The sequence below is a fragment of the Simochromis diagramma genome, unplaced genomic scaffold (genome assembly GCF_900408965.1).
Source record: "Simochromis diagramma unplaced genomic scaffold, fSimDia1.1 OVJJ01000596.1, whole genome shotgun sequence".
In the NCBI taxonomy this organism is placed as follows: Eukaryota; Metazoa; Chordata; class Actinopteri; order Cichliformes; family Cichlidae; genus Simochromis; species Simochromis diagramma.
This window is the reverse complement of record NW_024387245.1, coordinates 236,799-252,827: the sequence shown is the minus strand read 5'-3', so window position 1 is coordinate 252,827 and position 16,029 is coordinate 236,799.

The following is a 16,029-nucleotide window of genomic DNA, read 5'->3' as shown; positions in this document are numbered from 1 at the left end:
GCTGCCAAGAGGGAGAACTCTTCACCACCAGTCCATGTTTGATTAATACTGCTAAGAAAAATGGATTCCTAATTTTGCTCCGTGTTTGCTTTGCTGCAGTAGATCCCTGATAAAACAGGCTTATAAAGCATCACATTCACCATTTGAATTTAAACTTTGAACATAACCACAGAGTGAGAAATACCTTAATAAGCTGAAGCAGAAGGAATAAAAAGAGTTGAAGGCTTGATTGTAAAGTAAAAGTTAATGAAATAATTCTCTTCTCACAAAATAAGCTCAAAAACCATAACCAGAAATGGTGTGTGTGGCCTATTTGTCTTAATTACTCTGTATTGCGTGACATCTGAGAATGCTGCCGCATTGCTAAAAAAAGAAAAAGAAAAAAAGAGTTTCTCATGCGCAAAAAGCACAAGCAGCTATGTGACCATGGGTTATTATAAAAACTCAATGTTAGCCAATTTCATCTGAAGAGAAAATAAAGTAAAATTACAACTCAAACTGTCAGATGTAAACAACCATCCCAATTTATGACTGCCGAGCCCTTTTATGTGAATACACTTTGAGCTTTGAGGGGAATGTAATTGCTCTATTATGCACACTGGCAACATTTTTCTAGTCAACAAAGTGCTGCAATCTTGTATTTTAGAAGCATCTTAAGAAGTGGTTGGGGTTCTAAGTGTACAAAACCCTGAACTCTGACAAAGGACTGGTGTTGGCATCCTGCATCCTGTGTTCAAGTCTGTCTTCAAAGAGCCTTCATATGGACACTAAAAGCATCATTGACTGTTAACTGTTTTTATACCAATACTAACAACAAGCAGATCCCTTTCCAAAATAAATTAAATCCTGGATGAAAGCCACCTTAGCAATCTCAGTAAGTCCAATCAAAATTCATTTTATTAGCACTACCTTTCCTTTTATGTCTGTGCAACTGTGTTTTCCTCTCTGGGCTTCTTAAATCTGGTCCATTAAAAAAACTAAAATCAATAGATCTAAAGCATCCACTTTACTACACTACATAATGAGCATTGAACATTGGCATTAGACACAAAGAAGTTAATTTTCTCATTATGAGCTGAATTTTTAAGGCTGTGCTACATGCCAAAACTGGTACAATCCATCCATCTTCACCTGCTTTGCCAATAAAGAGTTGTGGGAGAGGTTGGCTGGAGCCTATCCCATCTGTCACAGAGCAAGGGGCAGAGTACATCCTGGACAGGTTGCTAATTTGTCACGTGGCTCAAAAGACAATAATCTTTAGTGTAAAATTAGAGTGCAGAATTGTGCAGATATAAGCTTAATAAACACTGATTATGGTTACTGCATGTTGCCATAAGTGGATCTCAAACAAATTATATGATTTCTATGAACACAAATTACACAGGCTGACTCTAACATGGGACATAAACCATGCTTCAGTTTGAAATCTATGTCGTAACTTATGATGGCTCCGTCGGCCTGACATGTAGTTACATTTCTTGCGAGGTGCACGTCAGATTTCGTGGAAGGTTACGGCATAGGTTTAGGGGGTGTCACCAGCTACGTCAAAGCTGCGACGTTCCAGCTCAATTCAAGCAGAATTGTTTTGTCTTTGAAAGCTGACACAAATATCGCCAGAGTTTTATTGATGTTTATGTGTTGTTGGACTTATTCTTTGTATCAGTTTTATTAAATAAAGATGACTGTTTTCTTTTTGAAACTATCTCCATGTCTGCGTCTGGGTCCTCATTTAAACCAAATTGCTTTCGTGACGGACTATAGACAAGTTGACTAAAATAACAAAAAACAAGGTCCAAAATCTAATAAACCAAAATTTACCTTTAATAACTAAGAACCAAACTAATAAAATACGTTTGAAGTGCCACTGGCAGCATAGGCCCTCAGGTAAATGGGTAATAAAATGGCTTTCGAGTGTGTTTTTTTTTTTCCTCCCTTATACACTGACACGAGCTCAAACTCACAGCCTGAGCGGACACTATAAACCATTACCTGATGTGATTTCACTTCCAGTACTGTCGCTTTTTCTAATAAACCAGGGTTGTAGCAGAATCCCACGAGTACATGCCCACTCTGAGAACTCGAACCCACAGCATGTAGTGCACCCTAACATGATGAGCCCCGATGTTTATCACATCGACTCGAGGATTATAAATAAAGCATTCATACAGCACTGCGGGTATACCAGCCCAAAGGTGCACACCGAATTCGAAGGCTCAAACTCACGGCCAGATGCATTGGTTGAACCTTAACCCGCTGTGCCACTGCGCTTTTCCACAGCTGAATGGGGGATTTTTTTAATAAAGCAGCCTTATAGCACCACAGGTACCAGAGGCCCTCAGGTAAACAGCTAATGAAATCCCTCTCTCCCTCTCGGACTAAATCATCCAAATAGCAACTGGCACCTCAGGCACAGAGGCAGACGGATGGCAAAGAACCAGAGACAGATAGAGAGCAGGGGTGGAGAAAGGAAGACAGACATGTGGAATGAAAGAAGAAGAAGAATAGAGAGATGAGATTAATAAAGAGGTGAGGGATAGATTATTAACAAAAAAAAAGTTTGAGCAATGATGATTACCTGCAAAACCAGAATGTGTGAGTCGTACTACAAAGCACTGTTGAGCACTATGGATTTACAGTTATTTTATAGTAAACCTTAAACATCTTGAGTACTATAAATCACTACATTAACAAACGTGGCCCTAGAGAAAGCAGCAAGCATCTGACAGCTGTTATGAATCGAGCCTTTTAAGATGAGATTGATTTTCTTCCACTTGATGCTGTAACCACGGCTTGAGCCACGTACTGCAGGTTCCACTTTGTCTTTTCAGATATAGGCGAGCCTCAAACATGGAAAAGGTCACTTCATATCGTTGATAACTGTCATACTGTAGTAACAGTCTTATTTTATCCTATTTTATATTTATAATTTTAAAAGTCTGAGATCAAAAAAAAAAGGTGAGAAAAAGGAATAAACAGCTTAAGATTGTAGGTCTGTAGGGCTCTTTTTCTGCCATGGTTTTTGCCAGTGAATGTAATTCAGAAATTGAGACATTTGCAATAGTAGAGGTGGATCCTGCACTGGATTTAGATTTAGTAACTAACACACAACTCCCTTCTGCTACAGCCCAGACATTCCCAGTTTAATTCTACAGAGCCAATACACATTTCTGATTTCTGACCTTTCGATTTGCACTTGTTTTGGAATGGATATGTTTTCGTTTGGTTTTAGCAAGTGTAGTCAGTTTTTTTGCTCTGATTTTTTACCACTGCTAAATAAATACAGTTAAATCCCATCAGTAGTATACAGTTCAACAGTTAAAGGTTCAATGAAGTAGAACAAAAAGCTGGCAGGACCTCGAGCTCGGAGAATTGAGAACTTGGAAAGAAACCAGCAGCTGTTTATTTGATGAGACTTCATTTCAACTTCATTTCATTACAACTCTTATTACTTTTTATCTTTTTTTGTGTGTGTTTGTTTTTTTTGCTCATGATGTTTGCTTTAAAAACTGATCTTTCATGCAAATTGTTGGCTTCTGTTTTATATCTGGTCAATAATTAATAAAATAAAAAAGTAACAAAGGCCAATACTGTAAACTGAATGTTTTTATTAAATTGAGTTTTTGGAGAGTTGTAAATGGAAGTTGTTTATCTAAAATAAAAAAGAGTCACAGTTTATTGGGGTTATTTCCCAAGTCCCTTAAATGTAATGTCATCTACTGTGCTAAAGGTTTTTTTCCACCAAGGAAATGTAGCTTTTGAACCAATTTGATCAAACTGAAAAAAGCGAACAGCTCCAAAAAAATCAATAAAAGCCCAAAATTTCCATGTCATTCATGCTCATGATGAGTGTATGTAAACATCTGACCACAACTATAAATGGGTATCGACAGTATTTTGATCCATACCTTAAATAAAATGGATTGCGAAGCATCTCTTTTTTTCCAGTTGTCATAGACCTTATCTTATATAGATAAGAAATATTGTATTTGAACCATAAAATGCTTATTGAGACAAGGAGCTTTTCTTAAACAACCACTTATTTTACAATTACAACAAAAATCACAACAGCATTTATTCACCTAGGCCAGGTTTGGGACTTTTGTCTATAGCTGCCCCAGAGCAGGCAACCAGAAAACATTATTACATTAATATTAGCCTTCCTTCTGGGACCCCCTGCAATTTCAGGCACTGATTACAACAAGGTATTAAATGCTCAACAATTTATCACTGTTTGGTTTAACCAATATAAATGTGTTCAAGCTTGAACTTATTGACTGTGGAACTGCTTTTCATTCACCACACATCAGTGGAAACAGCAGGGGGCTGAGCTGTCTCCTGTGCCCTCCCTCCCGAATGAGCTCTAAGCTCAAACCTGTTCATTCTAGACTGATGAACACATTTTTCAAGTAAACTGAAATGCAGCACAGCTACTGTGAAATTAGAAAAGATTCCACCTCAACTTTTGTCACTGAAGAAGGCATCATATTAACTCTTCTGACCTTAAGACATCAGTATGTTCAACACAAGCAGCTGGGGAACAACATCAAACCTTTGGGAAGCATCCATTCCTGAATTTCTACATCTTTCCAAAACTGGAAATTTTTAAAAGCATCAACTTACACAGGTTGAACAGGAAGGAAGGATTTCAGCTTACGTCTTCAGCTCTCTTTTTTCACAACGTTACTTCTATCATCATTTACACACTAGTCAGTCAAAATACAAACCACCAACAGGTGAAATAACAGTGATTAGCACTGAGCCCTTGACTTTCATCTGGACATTAGTACTAAGATAAGATAACTCTTTATTGTCATTGCACAGTCATACATAGAACAATAGTACAATGAAATTGGAAAACTGTCCTACGTCGGCACTACATATAACACAACACGACCCGATGCGACACATCACAACGCAACACAAACAACACAACACAGTATAATAACTTAGTAATAAAAAAGAAGAATAAGTGTATTTGTATTGCACACTGTTATTATTGCACATTAATTGTTATTGCACCTTGTTATAAATATAAATATTATTATTGTTACTGTTTTTACCGTTGTTACCTCCCCCCCAAAAAAAGTCCAGGTAGGTAGCCAGTCAGGTCAGCTATTTGCATTGATTAGGGCTATTGCCCTGTTGTAAAAGTTGTCCTTGAGTCTATTTGTTCGGGACCTCAGCAGCCTGAACCTCCTGCCAGACGGCAGCAGCTTAAACACCTGGTGTCCTGGGTGTTTAAGCGAGTGCTGTACAGGTCCTTCAGGGAGGAAAGAGGATGTCCAATGATTTTTTGGGCCATATTGATGACCCTCTGGAGTGCCATTCTGTGTGCTGTGGTGCAGCTGGAGAACCACACACCGATGCAATATGTCAGCACACTTTCAATGGAGCAGCGGTAGAAGATGGTCAGCAGCTCCTTCTTCAGGTCCATTTTTCTGAGGATTCTCAGAAAGTGGAGATGCTGTTGGGCCTTCTTTAAAATTGCAGAGATGTTAGAGCTCCATTGGAGGTCTGTGTCTATGTGCACATCCAGAAACTTGAAACTGGAGACTCTTTCCACGCACTCCCCGTTGATGCTGACAGGCTGCAGCTCAGATTTCTTCCTTCTGAAGTCAACTACCAGTTATTTTGTCTTGGTGGTATTGAGGTCCAGGTTGTTATCTACACACCAATCTGACAGCCTCTGAACTTCAGCTCTGTACGCCGTCTCATCTCCCCCAGAGATGAGCCCCACCACAGTGGTATCATCTGCAAACTTGATGACTGCATTGTCTGGGTGGGTACTAACACAGTCCATGTGTGTACAGAGTGTACAGTAGAGGACTCAGTACACAGCCTTGTGGAGAGCCGGTGTTAAGGCTGAGGGCTGAGGAAAGATGAGGCCCCACTCTAACTCTAACACCACTCTACTATGAAATGTATCAATTTGTCACCCTCCTAAAGATGATTTCAGACCGAGCATACGGTCCCATTAGCAGTAGCCTCTCCACAGCAGGATATAACCTGCCAAGTTAGAAAATTGATTAACAATTAGCATACACTCATTAACAACAACAAAAAAGAGCTCTCTGCTAAAACACTAACACTAGCTGGTGAGCTAATGATAGCTTAGGTCTTCCTTTCCTGGAAGATAATGGATTATTTTCACTTGCTGTTTATTTAACGGCCGTTTATTAAACTTTAAAAAACGATCTGCTTGGTTATATTTGTGAATCAGAGTTTTGGATAAAGTACATTGTTGGGTTACTAATTCACCAGCTCGTTGCTAGCAAATTAAGTACAACTGTGGATTCAAGACTTCAAAAGTAACATTTTGTGTTTGCTGTACGATGAGATTTAACAGCTTGCTATTGATGGCAGCTGAGGCCTACTGCTCTACAGATGAATTGCTAAACTACAAAAGTAGCTAGGAAGTCTGCTCTCTAAGGATCTAAGGACACAAAGTTGAGAGATTCATATCTCAGATCTCAGAAAACATCCCCACTCTGCCATTGACCATTGACAATATTTATGCTGACCCCAGCGTTGCTAAAATGCTGCCACCTGTAATAAAGGTTCAAACTAAAAACGAAAGTCTTCACATTAGTCATGCTGGATTACACTGCCACATTCCATGCTGTGGTGACTGAGTAGCGTGATTTCTCAAGTATAAAGGTAAAAAGGTTTCCAAACCATTTTGGTTTAGCTTCAGTAGTTTTAAGATTCCACAACTAAATGAGAACATTTTTTCTCAAACACCCAGAGCAATTTGTGGAAAGAATAGTCTCATTCCTGCCATGCAGGGACCATTTATTGGCCCACGACCCATTTTGTTTACTGATCCATAGCATAAGGACCATTTTAGCAGAGAATAGAAAAAGCAGGGAGGACCTTGGACTGTGGGAACACAATGATGGCTTGAAACCAGGAGTGAAGGCTTCACTTGAAGTCACTTTAATCTACAATTTTTATTACTCAAGCTGTCTGCTGTGCTTATAAGAGGAGCCAGTACTCAGAGCCTTTCAGGTTTCTACAAGGCCTGCAGAACTTTATCCATTTGACTTTTATTTAAGTACAAAGAGATAGCATCTGCAAGTATAAATCCACCAGTAAAAGGGGGGAGAACTCAAACGTCTTGCAGGACAGAGGCAGACAGAAAATTGTCTTCAAGCAGAAGTGCATTAAAGAATCTATAATGGCTTTCTCTGAATGCTGACATTTTATCATAGAAAGTAGATAAAAATGAAAAAAGTTAAAGACACTTGTTCTCTTGAATCATTTATAAGGATGTGTTTGCTTGTTTTGAATTCCCGTGACATCAGTGCTTTAATTCACTTTCAACAACCATTTTTTAAATGTATTTAATTTTTTAATGTGAGTGTTTAAATGGTGAAATGGAGTGTGTAATTAGTAAATAAAGTCAAAGTCAAAACTGTAAATGTGAATACAGTGTTAGACTTTAGAAGCAAAATGGGTACAAATAAATTCTTAGACAAAACTCTCCTTGAAAGCAGTTTGGAAATGTAAGTAAATCTATGATTTTTAAACGACAAATGGAACTATTTCATGATAATAGATTTTTGTCAAATAGAAAAAAATATGTTTTTTGTATTGGACAACAGAGGTAAAGTCCACTAACTGCATAAAACATGGGAATGAGAGAAGGAAGAAGATTATATTAAAGTGTGAAACCATTACCTTACTTCTTATTTGATCAGTTACCTCAGTTTACTAGTTTTATTTTTATTTTATTTTATTTAGGACAGTGCATGTTAATGAACATAAATGTAAAAAAAAATTACATGAATGTAAACATACCAGATTATAGCCAAGGGCTAATTTCCATCTGTTGTCCTTAAGCATAAAAAATAGACATAATAATTCATAAAAATTCATCATTCATTCATAATAAAAACTCCATCACCAAACTTACACATACACACCATTCTAGTGAGTTTATGGCTTCTACAACATTTACTAAATGTGTTTTAGGTCGTTGAGACCTGAACAATCTTTTTGGTGAGTCTATGTAGGGTCTGAAGTTTCATGATTTTGCTCATAAACTGAAATTTGATTAAAATTTAGCCACTAAGACCATGAATGTTTTATTTGCTGTCTTTGACAACTTTTACTATGAACCTCCAATTTGCATATAGATCAAGCACCAACTTCTAGCTTTTATTTCCAGGATTATCACTGTGCATAAAATCTGAGGCACTGGATAGGATCCAGAGACCAAACTAAGCCCAAAGGCTTGGATAAGGATAAGGAATAGCACTGAAAACCATACAATACAGTGTAAACATAGTGGCTCTGTCTTTGGGGACTGATAAACAAAAGATGCTCACCCATCCTTGGTCTCTAGATTTTGATCCCTGTGACTTTTTTTTTATCCTCATACAACCGTTGCAACAGCTTGGTCCGCATAGCCAGCAATAAATTGGACTTGTTCCCAGTGGGCGTTGGACTCTGCCAGGGCTGCCCTTTGTCACCGATTCTATTCATAATTTTTATGGACAGGATTTCTAGGCATAGCCAAGCTGCCGAAGGCTTCCACCTGGGCGGTCTCAGAATCTTGTGTCTGCTTTTCGTGGATGATGTGGTTCTGTTGGCTTCCTCATGCGGTGGCTTCCAACTAGCACTGGAGTGGTTTGCATCTGAGTGTGAAGCAGGAGAGGAATCAGCACCTCCAATACTGAAGTCATGATCCTCAGCCGGAAAAGGGTGGAGTGTCCCCTCCGGGTCAGGGACGAGCTACTTCCCCAAGTGGAGGAGTTTAAGTATCTTGGGTCTTGTTCACGAGTGAGGGGAGAGGGGATCGGGAGATCGACAGACGGATTGTTGCTGCAGTGATGTGGATGCTGTACCAGTCCGGTGTAGAGAAGAGAGAGCTGAGTGTAAAAGCGAAGCTCTCGATTTACCAGTCGAGCTACATCCCCACCCTCACATATGGTCACAAGCTTTGGGTATGACCAAAAGAACAAGATGACAGATACAAGTGGCAGAAATGAGCTTTCTCTGAAGGCTAGCTGGCCTCTCCCTTAGAGATTTGATGGCCATCGGGGAGGGTCTCAGAGTAGAGTCGCTGCTCCTCCACAACAAGGAGCCAGTTGAGGTGGTTTGGGCATCTGACAAGGATGCCTACTGGGCGTCTCCGGGTTCGATGTTCCAGACGTGTCCCACCGGGAGGCCCTGGGGCAGCCCCATGACATGCTGGAGAGATTATTTCTCTCGACTGGTGTAGGAACGCCTCAGTGTCTGGTCTGGGCTTCTCTGCTTAGACTGTTGATGAGTGGAAGAAGATATATATATATATATATATATATATATATATATATATATATATATATATATATATATATAGCTGATGCAATTGCAGACATCATTTGACTTACACAACACAGAGACATTGTGACTTTGTGTGAATATTGTAATGTGATAGTCATTAAAATTCTGATTTTACTACTAGGAGTCCAGAGAACAGTTTAATTGGCAGTCAAGTTTTATAAATGAGGTACCGGAGATGCTCCACACGAGGTAACCTTGCAGCAGGTTTCATCAGAAAAATCAGAAGCAGTGTCACCACCTTCACTTTATGTTAGAGGATTCAGATGTGCAGGAGCAAGAGGGTTCTTTTTAAAGTGCAGATATCATCAGGTGTTGCAGCACTCATTTAGCTGCATGTAAGCTTGTGGTTCATGAAGATTTACCATTAAAAATCTATACAGTCACTTCATACTTTACTGATTTCAGTCTGAGAGGTGGGATACAGGAAGATATGTGCAGCTGAACAAAAACAGTAACACTGATAAATATATCTTATCTTATGAAGTTATCTTTTGAAGTTTTTATACCTTTTTACCTTTGTTTCTTTTTTAAGCTAAATTTTAATTATTCCAATATCTACTATCCTGTAGGGTATGTAACCTGTAAACTTTCTTGTGGTGTTGCTTGTTTTATTCCTGTTTAGTTTAACTTGCTTTCATGCTAACATAAACAGATAAATAAATGACTACATTTACAGAGGGGCAAAGCTGTGTGGCCTCGGAGAAGAGGAAATGCAAACACTCAGCTGCTTTTCTTAATGCGCATCCTGCAGCAAAGTTGACTGCTGTGTCCATTAAAAGCACATAACACGAATCCCTTTCTGTCATCCAATAAAAGGCTTTAAAGAGAAGAGCATTCCTTTATTCATTATGGAGAAAAGTTAGTCAGTATTGTGTATATAACAGAGGTTTCACCGACTATGTATACACTCACAGTCAAAGGTTTGGACACATCTCATTTAATGGTTTTTTGTTTATTTTTACTACTTTCTACATTGTACATACAAACTGAAGACATCAAATATATGAAGCAAGATGGAATTATGTAGCAAAGAAAAAAATGATAAATAACTCTAAATATATCTTCCTCAAAGTAGCCAATCTTTGCTTTGTTGACAGTGCTGTAAACCCTTGGCCTTCTCTCAATGAGCTTAATGATGTCATCACCTGAAATGGTTTGAGAGAGAGAGAGCGAGAGAGAGTGAGATAGAGAGACAGAGAGAGAGAGAGAGAGAGAGAGAGATAGATAGATAGATAGATAGATAGATAGATAGATAGATAGATAGATAGATAGATAGATAGATAGTCTGCCCCAGGGCAGCTGTGGCTACAACTGTAGCTTGCCTTCACCAGTGTATGAATGTGAGAGTGAATGAATAGTGGTATTGTAAAGCGTTTTGAAGGGTCACGAAAAGCGCTATATAAATGCAATCCATTATTATTATTATTAATAAGTCACTAACAAATCCAAGAATTTCACTCCTGAAATACCAGCTTTCACTATATTACAATAATTCTGCTAAAATGCTCCCAAAGGTACCATAATGAAAATATAAGTATTCTAATTATTGACCACATAACATTTTCACTAGTACAATATTCACTTTATCTTCTAGCTATACTTTGATAAAACATCCAATGCATTAATGATAATTGCATTTGATTGTTTTGGTTTACAGCAGTTTTACTGTGCTGTTTATAGCCCCAATGCTCTCATAAACCTTATTTCCAGCATCAGAAGAGCAATCAGTGATTTGTATAAGAAATAAAGAACCGCACAGAGTCAGGCATGTTTGATGGCCTTATTTGACCCAAGTACTTGAAACACAAGTACTTGGGTCAAACACATGTTTAGCAAAGCTTGCTGCTGCAACACAGCATAACAGAACACAAGTAGACAACTAGTGTCGGTTAAGAAAAATCAAGACGCTGAATGTATGCATTTCATCCATACACCCCAGCAGGCGATTTCATGGTTTACTTCCTTTTGCAGGTGAATGTCCACTGATCAAGGGAACAAGCTGCTGTAGTTACCGATTTGAATAAAAACCAGTGTACTCCTGAATTCGGATGACATGTTGAATGCACATCCACAAATAAACCCACAAAAGCCCATTTTTGTAGAGAATGGTCTTCTTTTTATTATTTTTTTTCAGCCGAGCAGAAAAAGCTGACGATAACACAAGAGAACAAAGTGGTTGTATTTGAGCCCAGTAGCCTGTTCTGCTCTGTGATTCACTGCATGATTTGACAAATGTCCCATTATAGACACTAGTGAAACTGAGAGTGAGGACAGAGCAGGGTTTGCTGTCATCCTGGAACAAAAGCAGAAGAGAGCAGAAAAGAGCAACTGAAAAAGGAGAAAATGCAACTTCCAGGAAAAAGCCCATCGCCATCCCAGGAAAGTCTGCCTGGAGCACAGAAATGCAAAAGCCTGCAAATGCTGCCCTGCAGCGCAGCTCTCCAAATGCCAGCTAGTAGTGTGCCACCTGTTTAAAGCTTCGAATTCGACATCCACGGGCAGAGCGCTGTGCTTCTCTGCTCAAGCCAAAGCTTTCATCCACAGGAAAGCGCTAGCTCACTGGAAAAAGACTGACCACCAAGGATGAGCTCTCATTTCTCATACTTCTCTTCCTCTCCTTCATCTTCCTGTGCCTGCTAACTGCCACTGTGTTGTTTTATTTTATTTTTTTATTATTTTTTTTTATTTTATTTTATTTTAGATCTGCTCTTTGATTACCAGCTGTGCACTGGCTTGTGCACAGCTGGTTTGTTGGGATTTAAGAAATTACCCATGTCACCTTGCCAGGTGCCGTCCAGCTTGCTGCGAGGAGAGAGCTGTTACATCTTCATCCCCATGTTTCAGTGTCTCTCTAAATCTCACTGTCAGTTTAACTTACATCATCTATCTCTGTTATCTCCAGAAATAACACTGTTTCTGTGTTTCGCTCCATCACACTCACAAAATGACAATAAAACACTCAATTCCCTTTAAACTGTTGCAGTTTTTCTGTTGTGCTCCCTTGTTGTCCTCCCTCCCTTAGTTTTTTTTTCTCTTCTTTATCTGTCAAATTCAATGGGCGTGATTGCGATATGACTGCAACAAATAAACAAACACTAATACAACATTGTAAAATATGACATGGAAATGCTATCAAAGGCATAACTGCTTCTTCTTTATTTTCCTCTTGCTCTAATCACTCTAATTTCACTCAACTTTTATCTCATCTTTTCTTCTTTCCCTTCCTCCTCTATTCTCAGCAAGATGACTATTGGCAAATCGAGTGAGGCAGAATTAATTGTAATTCAATGTCTATTACTGTCAGTGCTGCTTAGTTCAAGCCAGCACTGTAGGCGAGAAAGCGAAAGATAGAGGAATAGAGAGGGAAGCAAAAAGAACGAAGGAGACAGAGATTTAATATGAAAGTTAAAGATATAAGATGGAAGCGAGGAGAGGAAAGGAGAAAGAGGAAAATGAGAAGGGATATGACGGGTAGCAAAAACAGACTGCGCCCTGCTGTCAGCCAGAATGTCCAGACTGTCCATGCCCCTGACATTTCCCCCTTGTCTCAGCACAATTCTCAGGCTTCCTGCTGAACACACCTTCTGACCATCACAAGAACATGAAGGGAGTTATATGCCAGGGGTGAAACATCCAACAACCAAGACCTCTTCAGACAGAAGTCATCATCTGCTTAAAACACCTAAACTGAACCATGTGCATGTGTGTGTGAAGTAATTTAAAAAGCCAAAGAAATTGACAACAACTGCTCTGGTCAAGTTCTACATAGTTTGTTTTTGAGCTACGCATCTTTGAATAGAAGACATCAAGAGTGCTTGGCAAACTGCCAGTCAAGCCATGTTGCAGTAGGGAAACATGCAATAAGCCCTACCTGATACCTACTGTTTTTCTGCACTATCAGGTTAGAATCGTTTAATTTTCTCAAAAATCGACAGTGCGCCTTATAATCCGTTGCACCTTATGTATGAATTCGGGTTGTGCTTACTGACCTCGAACAGATTTTATGTGATACACAGCGCTCAAAAATGTGTCAAAAAATGTTTTAGTACGATTTTGGTAAGCTACAAAGCCGCACTGCTTGATAGATTGTTGGAACATTACGCTTACCGTAGTCAGGAGCCTCACGGAGTAACCTGGGTACTCCGTCCACTTCAGGCCTCAAAGTCAAACGAACACTACAGCATCACTGAGAGTTAAAAACTGTCTAAATTCTTTCATCTAATAAAGTGATCAGCGTTGCTACTTTACCAAGCGTAACAATGAAGTTTAACATCCAGGCATCCATGAAAACAAAATTTATTAAATTTAATAGTTAGCAGGAAGTTAGCTCGCTAGTTTCCACCTAAACATGATATACCATGTTCTGACTGAGATTTCTGAAAAAATGATTTGAGTAAAGTTTGACTTATCTGATTTTGTTTCACTTAATGCGCCTTATAATCCAGTGCTGTTTAAAATATGGTACTGTTTTTCTGCACAAAGAGCACATTGCAAACTTAGAGGCATCTCTAAGTAATAATCTGGCTCATTTTAAGTGTTTCCACTGAGAACAGTTTAACATTTTGTGTTGCCAGCACTAATTTGAAGTCGCTAAATATCATTTACTTTCTTCTTAGCTCAAGTTGTTTCCCATGTGGGTGGAGCCATCACCAAGTTGTTGTTTTTTTGGAGCCAGAAGTGGCCACAGTGGAGTGGTAAGTTATCTGATAGTCAGTGTTAAGTAAGAGACTAATAAGATTCAAACGTTTCACTCACCAAAACTAAAACACAAACTTTGATGGTGGTGTATAATGCACAGCAGGAGATTTTAGGTGTCAGATCATTGAATTTGACTACGTCTGAGTTTTTCTATCAAAAAAAGAGGTTTGGATAAAAGATAACAGGTTTGTCATCTTATTTCATTTTTAATTTGCATTTAGCTGGTATGATTCTGCAATGTTTCTACAATGGCAATGAGCAGTTGGCTGACAAGTTGACACCCTGCTACAACTCCAGAGCAGAGCCAGCTCTACAACCTGGGGTGGTTCAACAAATAGTTAAATCTTCCCAAGATGAAAGTAATTAAACACTCTACTGCAAAATTTAGGCATGCTTTAATATTCTACCATTCACTGGCCTTAAGTGATGAAATAGTACAAAATGTCAACAGTAGCCAAGTATTTTATGATGCACATTTATCCAGACATATATTAATTTCAACACTTTTTCCCTTGTTCCAGCAGGTGTGGCCGTCCCCCAGGTGCCCCAAATGGCTTGTCACCGCTCACTGTGATCACGAAAAGATTTGCTGGTTGTGGTGTCACCCAACGCTATCAGGAGCAAAATGTTCGCAGCACAGAGCACTGCTGAGTAATGACCGGTACCCAAAGAGTCACCCCAACAATTGGATCCCTTTAAGATTAATGTGAACTTAAACTGCACCCAAAGCCATAAGAAAATGGGAAAAAAGTTGGAAATAAAACAAAAAGTCTGCAGGAGGGCATGCTGCACAATCTTCTACAGCCAGAAATATTTCAGAGAAGTCAGGAAATGCTACTGAAATTAAGGTTTTGATGGAAGAAAATGATTCCTCTTTACATCTCATGTTTTATGATTTTCTGTCATTTCTCTTCATTTGATAAGTGACATGGAAAGTGTATTGCTGACCAGATTGACCAGCTGATTCTGGCCACCTGTGTAACCTCTTGAGTGAGAAAAATGGATTCGAAAACAAACGACAGAAGCGCCTGAGGCTCATACTGCTGGCTGCATGTTAGCACTATGCAGCTTCAGTAAGAGAAAAAGCAGAGCTCACATGTCAAGAAAAAAATAAATCAACAAATACAGTGAAGAAAAAAAAAATAAATGAAAAAAAAAATATATATATATATATAATTATCTCTAGGGGCGGTTGGTGGAAGATGAATTGGAGACACAGGGGGAAACAGTTTGTTCCTTTAAGGCAGTAGTTGTCAAACTTTTTCTCTCATGCACCTCTTCTGCTGCCAAAAAGCATTTAGTGCCCAAGCCCAACAATTTGTACCAAGCATTAACAGTAAAAAGTATCCAAGTTTAAAATTTGTGACAAAAAGGGTTAGCGTATTAGGATTAGCAAACTCTTGTTTGTATTTTATTCTTATTTTGCCCAAATAAATCATATTCATCCTATGAAGTGTGTTTTCACTCCATGTTTTCCCCTGGTCATTCAGGCCAGCAGAATGAGAACCATAATATTGTACTATTACTACATAATCATTATATTATATTGTTTTATACTACTGATGTTTTATTTTTAAAGCATCTTTTCTCTAATTAATATGTTTTTAATCCTTTATTGTGTTTTTCAGGAGTCTCTGTACCTGTCTGTTGTCTGGTGTCTGTGTGTGTGTGTGCACGCGCGCGTGCTTTTAACAAATAGAGACATTCATCCTGACTTCAGTGACTAAAAGAAAGAGAGTTAATGATCAGCCAGGCCAACATGACCTGGCTGCCTTGAGAGTCAAACTGCGGCACCATTTAATTGTGCTTCCAGGTGAATGTTGGCACAGGACAGGGTTGCCAGGTCCACGGTTTTCATGTGAAATTGGGCCACAGTCTGTGGCTGGATGGGTAGACATTTTGTGCCCATGGGTTGTGTAGACCTACTTGACATGAAAATTAAATGAATATGTAAAAATAAAAATATTATTTTCATAAAAGTAATCATTTATTTTTACAAGA